Source organism: Mytilus galloprovincialis, chromosome 3 (genome assembly GCF_965363235.1).
Source record: "Mytilus galloprovincialis chromosome 3, xbMytGall1.hap1.1, whole genome shotgun sequence".
NCBI classification, from domain to species: Eukaryota; Metazoa; Mollusca; class Bivalvia; order Mytilida; family Mytilidae; genus Mytilus; species Mytilus galloprovincialis.
Genome location: NC_134840.1, coordinates 65,902,304 through 65,910,234, shown reverse-complemented (window position 1 = coordinate 65,910,234; position 7,931 = coordinate 65,902,304). Strand labels below are relative to the sequence as shown.

The window sequence follows — 7,931 nt, the reverse complement described above, 5'->3', positions numbered from 1 at the left end:
TTCCTTTGAGTTCTGTATTTTTGTTACATTACTTTTTAATGAGCAGTGACTTTTGTTTGAAACTTATATAACATTCTATTTAATTTAAGTGTTGTCAAAATTTGGAACATAAGAAGTGTTGAATCGAAGTATCTAATATTGAACTTCTTTATTTCAATGTTAATGTGCATGATAAGAACTTATATGTAAGTCAGTACTTATAAAACAGAACATGAACTTGAATTCCTGTCTTTGTCATCCTTAATTTTGTACTGTACTTAGGCAAACATACATTGTCCTTTTGTGTTGGTTTCTGAGTAGGACATGCACCAAAAGAATTATAATCACATTTATAACAGTGTCGTCGGACGTAAAATGTTTGTCATTACATAACTACTTGTTACACATTTCAATACATAAAATGAAACTTTGTTTTTCACAAAGCTTTAAAGGAAATTCAATGCACATAATAGCATATACATATTATATTTGCGATCATAAGATGTACTAAGTCGTTCATTGCTATGTAAATTGGGTAGATTTAAAAAAAAAAAAAACTAATTTGAATACTTTTCTGTTGCCAAAGGGTTTTCACAAGTATAGTAGCAGTATAGCAGAACAGTCCAAGTATCCTATATACACAAAGTTATACTAATAACGTAAATGCAAATTTCTCAAGGTTTAATCCGAATAGATTTCTTACTATCCAATAACTTGCAAGTACGAAAAAAACAGGCCAGAAGTTTATTTTGTCTATATGTTTTGTATTTGAACAATTTTTGAAAGTGGATTATGCATTCGTTCTAAAATAAAGTTTTAGACCAGATAAAAGTAAAAAGATGACATAATTCAACAACCGCAATTGTTAAATAGCTTTGACGTCCGAAAAAAGATAATCAATTAACACATGCATTGTAACTTTTAACACCAGTGAAGTCATTTTTTTCTCTGAAAGAATGTGCGATAACATATTATGATTGTCAAAACATAACAAAAACACAAGTGAAAAACGTTTAAGTACATGTATTAATTTAAGCCAACACTCAAAAAGTAATTCCTGATTAGTATTTCGAATTAATTTATTTAGGCTTTGAGAACCTTTGTTGACCCCACAGTTTTCATGTCTATTATACAGACATCATGAGCAATGGCGTTAAAGACGAATGTTCACCTAATCTGTACAGTGAATGGGATATTAAAGGGCGCCAATCAATGGCCGAAGCTACACTGCTATGAATTCCATTCTACGTTCAATTGGTACATTTTAAGTATTTTTATCGCCCAAAACTTGCTGCAACATGAGAAGTGATGCATTAAAGTGGATACATTGAACTTGACTTTATTTCAGTATAAAATTACATGGTTAATACCAAGTATGTAATTTTGTTTATTTAATCTACTTATAAAACTGAACATGAACTTGAATTCTTGGTTTTGTCATCCTTAGTTTGTACTGTACTTGGACAATAAGCATATTCCTTTCGTGGTAGTTTCTGAGTAGGACGTGCACCAGAAGAATTATCTTCAAGTTGGTACTTTTTAAGAATTTTCGTAGCTCTGTCTTTTGCAAATTCGCTTGTTGTAATATCATCAGGAAGATATGGTGAAAATTTGTTCAACTCTTCAATAGCGTACAGCTGAATTGGCCATCCCCAAAACTCGAAAACGGGGCTTAGATTCCTCTTTACTACATTGGAAAAGGTTTGTATCCAGATGTTTTCCTTTTCCTGCTGTGTTGATGGTCGTTTATCTTCCGGAAGTTTGTTGTAAGTCCTGAATGCAGATTTGTAAGCAGTCCAACCAAAATCCCTTGCCAATTGTGCATACACTAACAAAGCTATACCAGGACTGTCACACCATGTCTCATACTTTGCCCCTTCCTGTAATTAAAAGTAAGTTTTGTAAAAGAAGTGGTTGATGAACAACACTTTATGCAAAAATGTTCATTTGTAATAATGTGAGAGAGCTTCCATTATTTGAAATATAATTCAAAGTTACAGCGTTTTCAGAATTGAGATTATTAATAACAATTTATTTGAATAATGTCCTATGAAGATCATCGCATATTTAATAAAGTTACCAATTTAATTACTAATTTAAACAATGTTCGTAAAAAAACTATTAAAGATTTAGTAAAATTATATATATTACTGGTAGGAAGACAGACACTATTTATAATTGTACTTGTTAACCTATGCTTATGACAGAACCAGGTAAAACTGAATATTTTATTCACCTTTTTTTTATATTATTAGGATCACTATTTTTGTTAATGTACTTACTTACTAACTGCCCTGTATGCCATTGTCTTTTTGTCAATGTTAAAACATATAATATTTATATAGATATACTTTATTGTGTCTTTTTCCTATCCTTCCATTTTACTCATAGATTTAATTTAAAGTTAAGCATTGTTCTCATTGTACTCATTTGTTCAAGTTTTAACTTAATAATTCTACCAGTAATATGCGTCTTCAATGGAGAACAACATATTTAAATTTGAACTTGAACTTGTATAAATACAAACCGAAAACAGTCATAAATATGGATTTTCCAATTAGTTAATGGTATACTCACACTCCAATGTCGTATTTGAAGAATATCTAGTTATGATTAGGACAAAAGTATTTATTGCAAATGTCGTTAAAAAATTTTCTTTTCGTTTAGTGATAATTCTAACATTCGGCTAAGAAGAAGCAAATATTTGTACACAAATGTCATGGCATATGACACTAGTTTCAATAAAAACTAATTTTATCAGCAAATGAACATTACGTATACAAAGCATATGCGGATCCGGGGGGAGGGTTTGGTTGATGATATATTATATAAGTAATCACTGATGCGTGACTGGACCGTTCCTCTCCTAAGGTCAGTCAGCGGGGCCCCCTTACAAAAAGTTCTGGATCCGCCACTGCTCGGAAGCCAACAACACGTTTTGAACATCGATAAAAGACTGTCGCCTTAATAAATTGCATTTAATTTAGCCTTACAAGCAGAAGGATTGTAGATGAATTTTAAATAAAACCCATACACATTACTTATGATATACTTTACCCGGAGATATGTTCTAGCTTCCTTGAAATGATCTCTGACCCAGAGATGATCCCATGGTCTTATATTGCAAATAACGTCCATAGCATGCAATGTAAATACATTACAAGTCACCTCTATCGTACCATCCCAGGTCCATGCATAATCCTGGAAATTATGTCCCAGTTCATGAAACATTCCCCAGCTTCCTTTCCCGTTGTGTACGTTTAAAATGTGATCTCTGGATAACAGGAAGCAGTCATCATTTATCTAAGTAAAAAAAGTTAAACAGGTCATGCAATAATAAATCTTTTTCAAGGAACACATTGAAATATAATACATAAATAAATAACAAGAATGTGTCCATAGTTCACAGATGCTCCACTCGCACTATCATTTTCCATGTTCAGTGGACTGTAAAATTGTGGTCAAAACTTTAATTTGGCATCAAACTTAGACAGATCATATCATATGGAACATGTGTACTAAGTTTCAAATTGATTGGATTTCAACTTCATCAAAACTACCTTGACCAAAAAACTTTAACCTGAGGCGGGACGAACAGACGAACGAACGAACGAACGAACGAACGGAAGAACGGACACACAGACCAGAAAACATTATGCCACTCTACTATCGTAGGTTGAGCATAAAAACTTATCAAAGATATCAGGCTATAATTTCAAAACAGTTTTGCCATTCCCTACGCTATAATATGTTTAGTGAGAGGATAACAAATGGAGATTGATTGGAAAGAACAATCTTCATACTATTTTAATTACATTGATAAACGATCCGAACGAGACAACCACATCTGAACCAAACAAATCCATAGTCTTTTTTTTTCAGAAATGTTATGAAATGTAAGTGAAGTTCAATATTCTTAATATAATCGTCAAAGATTTGTTTCCTTCACCAGGATTACTTTGTGTCTACTCCCAATATAAGGACTTTTTATATTCTAGAACAACTTGTAAAATGAATAGGACTTCAACAGAACTAATACTGGCCTGATTTATTAAATGTAATTTAAAACAAATACCTTTGAGACGATATTCTAGCTATACATTTTTCAACAAAGATTCCATTAAATAATAGTCTATGATTTCTTCCAATATATTACTTGCAATTCTAGAAATTTAAAAAAAACAACACTTCATAGAAACCAAACAAAGAGTGTGTACGCTAGATCCTTCGTCACAAAAAGACTCACTAGTGACGCTCGAATTGAAAACACTAATAGACCAAATAAAGTACGAAGTATAAAAACGTTCTTAAATATTTATATTGTCAGTTTTGAAACGAACCTTATTAGGATCTGCCACATCAAGATTGGTGACGATTGGATAACCAGAATGCATATAACCAGCAGATGGTTGTTCATCTGTAACCACCCATTCTCCTCTACCATCGGATGGATCCTTCCCTAGTAGATCCATGTGGGCAGATACTACGGAATCCCAAACTTTCACCGTCATTGTTGGATCTGAGAGATGTCTTACAGATGTGGATGGTAAGGTCAAAGTGATTTTGTCTCCAATAATGTCACACCATAGTCCTGGTTTATTACGTTCGACAGATTCCCAGTTCTTTGCTGTTTTATAAGTAAACATGGGAGCAGATACGACATTGTGTAGTTTCAATTGTATTCTATCTTTTGTACTGTTTGGAGACTGTAAATAAACAAGTCCTCCAAATGGACTGCAAATTTTTAACGGCATTGAAGGAAGTGTTCCAAATTCGTCTGATTTAAGCTCTTTTTTAATTCTAATCTTAGGCCAGCGTTTTAACTCAGAATTTGTGTCATGAAGTTCGTCACCATGGATACCAATTATAATATCCCATGGATTTTTGGACTTACTCCACGACACTTCCATGACAATACCAGCAGGCAGGTAACATCCAGTTGAATGTAATTTTTGTGTCTGTGAGGAAAAGTTTAATGTGAAAGACTGAGTTTCCGGTGTGTTCTCAAATGTTCCTGGAAATTCTTGAATTCCCTGTGCTAGTACTTCATTCCCATCTAAACCATCTCTGATCATCATATAACACATAAGCATCGCAGCTCTTTTAGCGGCATTTACCTCAACCGGTTGACTTCGTGTCGGTATGTAATCATTTCCTGGTGATAATTTCTGAATCATTTCCACAACATGTGGTTTGTAATTGATATACAGTTCTTCTGGTGAATAAAATACATTGTATATCATCCCAACTAACCTATTTATCTTTTCTGGATGTTTGTTTATCTCTACAACTAGATCATTCGGCTTAGCATAGTCAGCCATATTGTCTTTTATTACAATTTCGTCTAAATCGTTATCATTCTCGTAAATCAATTTCCCAGCGTAACAAACACCTATTGCCCTGAAGATGATTTTAAATGGTATATTGTCAACGCCTATTTCATAAACTTGTGCGAAACCCCATGGGCACACTCCACATATTAATCCGCCTCCCCTCTCTACCCAATCAAGTAATTTCAAAATAATATAATCTTCTGTCAGAACCGGAAGTCCATCCCATGTTAATATCCTACATTCAGGCGGTAGCTCATCAAAGTTATTTACATACTCAGAAAAACAAGCTATTTCATTTCCCTTGTCCTTGTTTCTCGTTATCCATTTTCTGATATTTTCGTTGAATCGATTATTTTGCCGTGCTGTATCTTTTTCACCAAAACTATTAACTAATGCATCGTGCGAAAATACAAGGATTCTTCCTTTCCCATATTCAGCTGAAAATATACACAATAATCTATGATGATTTGTTTGATTCTCAAATTGTCTCTTTAAACCTTCTTTCTTCTTTATGGCAAGATATGACTAGAACACGGTCCTCTACTGTGAAATGGATTTCTTTGGATTCATTTTTATTAAAAATTGTTGTGGATTGAAGAACAATAGTGTTTTCGTGGAAATTTGATGTCGTTGTTTTGACAAAGTCTATATAAAAGCGCATATAATAATTGTACTTCGTTAAAACATATGCTATGGACTATCAATAAAATTGAGAATGGAAATGGGGAATGTGACAAAGAGACAACAGCAGAAGGTCACCAACAGGTCTTCAATGCAACGAGAAATTTCCGCACCCGGAGGCGTCCTTCAGCTGGCCCCTAAACAAATATATACTAGTTCAGTGATAATGAACGCCATACTAAACTCCAAATTGTACACAAGAAACTAAAAGTTAAAATAATACAAGACTAACAAAGGCCAGAGGCTCCTGAATTGGGACAGGCGCAAAAATGCGGCGGGGTTAAACATGTTTGTGAGATCTCAATCCTCCCCCTATACCCCTAGCCAATGCAGAAAAGTAAACGCATAACAATACGCACATTAAAATTCAGTTCAAGAGAAGTCCGAGTCTGATGTCAGAAGATGTAACCAAAGAATGACAATAATACATAAATAACATCAGACTACTAGCAGTTAACTGACATGCCAGCTCCAGACTTCAATTAAGCTGATTGAAAAATTATGTCTTCATCATATGAATATCAATGTTGTTATTTTATCCCTCGCTATTTGTCATGTTTGTAGGTATTGTAATGTTTGTTTTTACAACCTATTTATCACTACCTGTGGTATCTGTTTCACAGTTGGTTTCAAGAACCATCTATACACTTTTCAGAATGAAAAATAACAGAACAAAACATTTGAGGCAATTGGATATTAAAAATACAATTGAGATTTTTTGCTAAAATATAATTTGTATAATATTAATAGGAAGGTAACCAGTCGCCAAAAACACTTCATTTACTTACTGGAAGCATATGCTCAATATAGTGGAACCAACATAAAATAACGTAAAAGAATACAAACCTCCTGCACATAAAACATGTCCTCTCTTATTGGCAAGAATTGCTTGTGACTTTTCTCCGTAAACAAAAATGACTCCTGGGGCACATCCGGAGAATGATACGCTTTCGACGCCTTCCAGAATTTCTATTTTCCAGTCTTTCATATCGAGTGTCCTTTCAAAAATAACTATAATTATAATAACGCTTCTATAAAACAGTAATGTCGATAATCGAGATTTTACTGGCTATATTTTGAATTAGTTAGAACACACAGGTGCCACTAGGAACTTCAAGGTGGATTTGCTTCCCTTTAAACACAACACGTGTACCCCTTGTTTTGAATGTTGCTCGCGATATCATTTCTTATGTGTTTTGTAATCTGCTATTTTTCCTTTTTATATATAATTTGGGAGTTAGAAAACGTGTTAGTTACCCGAAAATTTATATATAATGACAATTTCACTAAACTAACCAGTACACATATTGTATGACCAAACATATATATGCAACACCAACAATGATTGAAATAAATATAACATACCTGGTAAACGTTCTTAGTCCCCGGTCATACTAGGAGTGACATTAAGATCAGTTTAAACTAGATAAATACTAATGTGAACAGGGTCTTATTCACAATACACACAGAAAAATAAATGTGTACTATATGTGAAGCTGTTCGGTAATGATTTCATTTTAACTGTATGGAATTGTCGATATCACAAACGGCCAGTAAATAGTCGGAGTATATCTTTTTTAAATCTTATATTATACACACGTCCGTCACACTAAATATTATATTTCACTTAGACATATCTTCCATTTACTAAACAATACACAATCGATACTGAAAAATGAAATGTTTACTGATCTGTGATAAGTGTGATAAGTGTGTCTTTATTTTGAAATTCGATATAGATAAAGGTATAGATAAAGGTAAACCAAATCTTAATTGCGAACTTGTATTGTAATTACATTGTCACGATTGCATACATTATCAAAACATTGCTAAATATTACATTTCATTTATGATTATGTCTTTGTTTAGTGTCAATAATTCAGTTTCATAATATCGCACAACAGATTATATAGTCTTAGAGTGACTTGATTGAGTTAT

At 33.2% G+C, this 7,931-nt stretch overlaps 1 long non-coding RNA gene across 1 annotated transcript; it reads right to left on the bottom strand.

Moving 5' to 3' along the window:
• Positions 1-781: 781 nt before the first annotated feature.
• LOC143068659 (uncharacterized) lies at positions 782-7,622 on the bottom strand. Its single transcript, XR_012976220.1, has 5 exons — positions 7,359-7,622; positions 6,840-6,991; positions 4,320-5,749; positions 3,037-3,282; positions 782-1,859 (listed from the first exon to the last, which is right to left on the bottom strand). It is a non-coding gene; the product is annotated as an uncharacterized LOC143068659 (long non-coding RNA).
• Between the last annotated feature and the right edge of the window lie 309 nt (positions 7,623-7,931).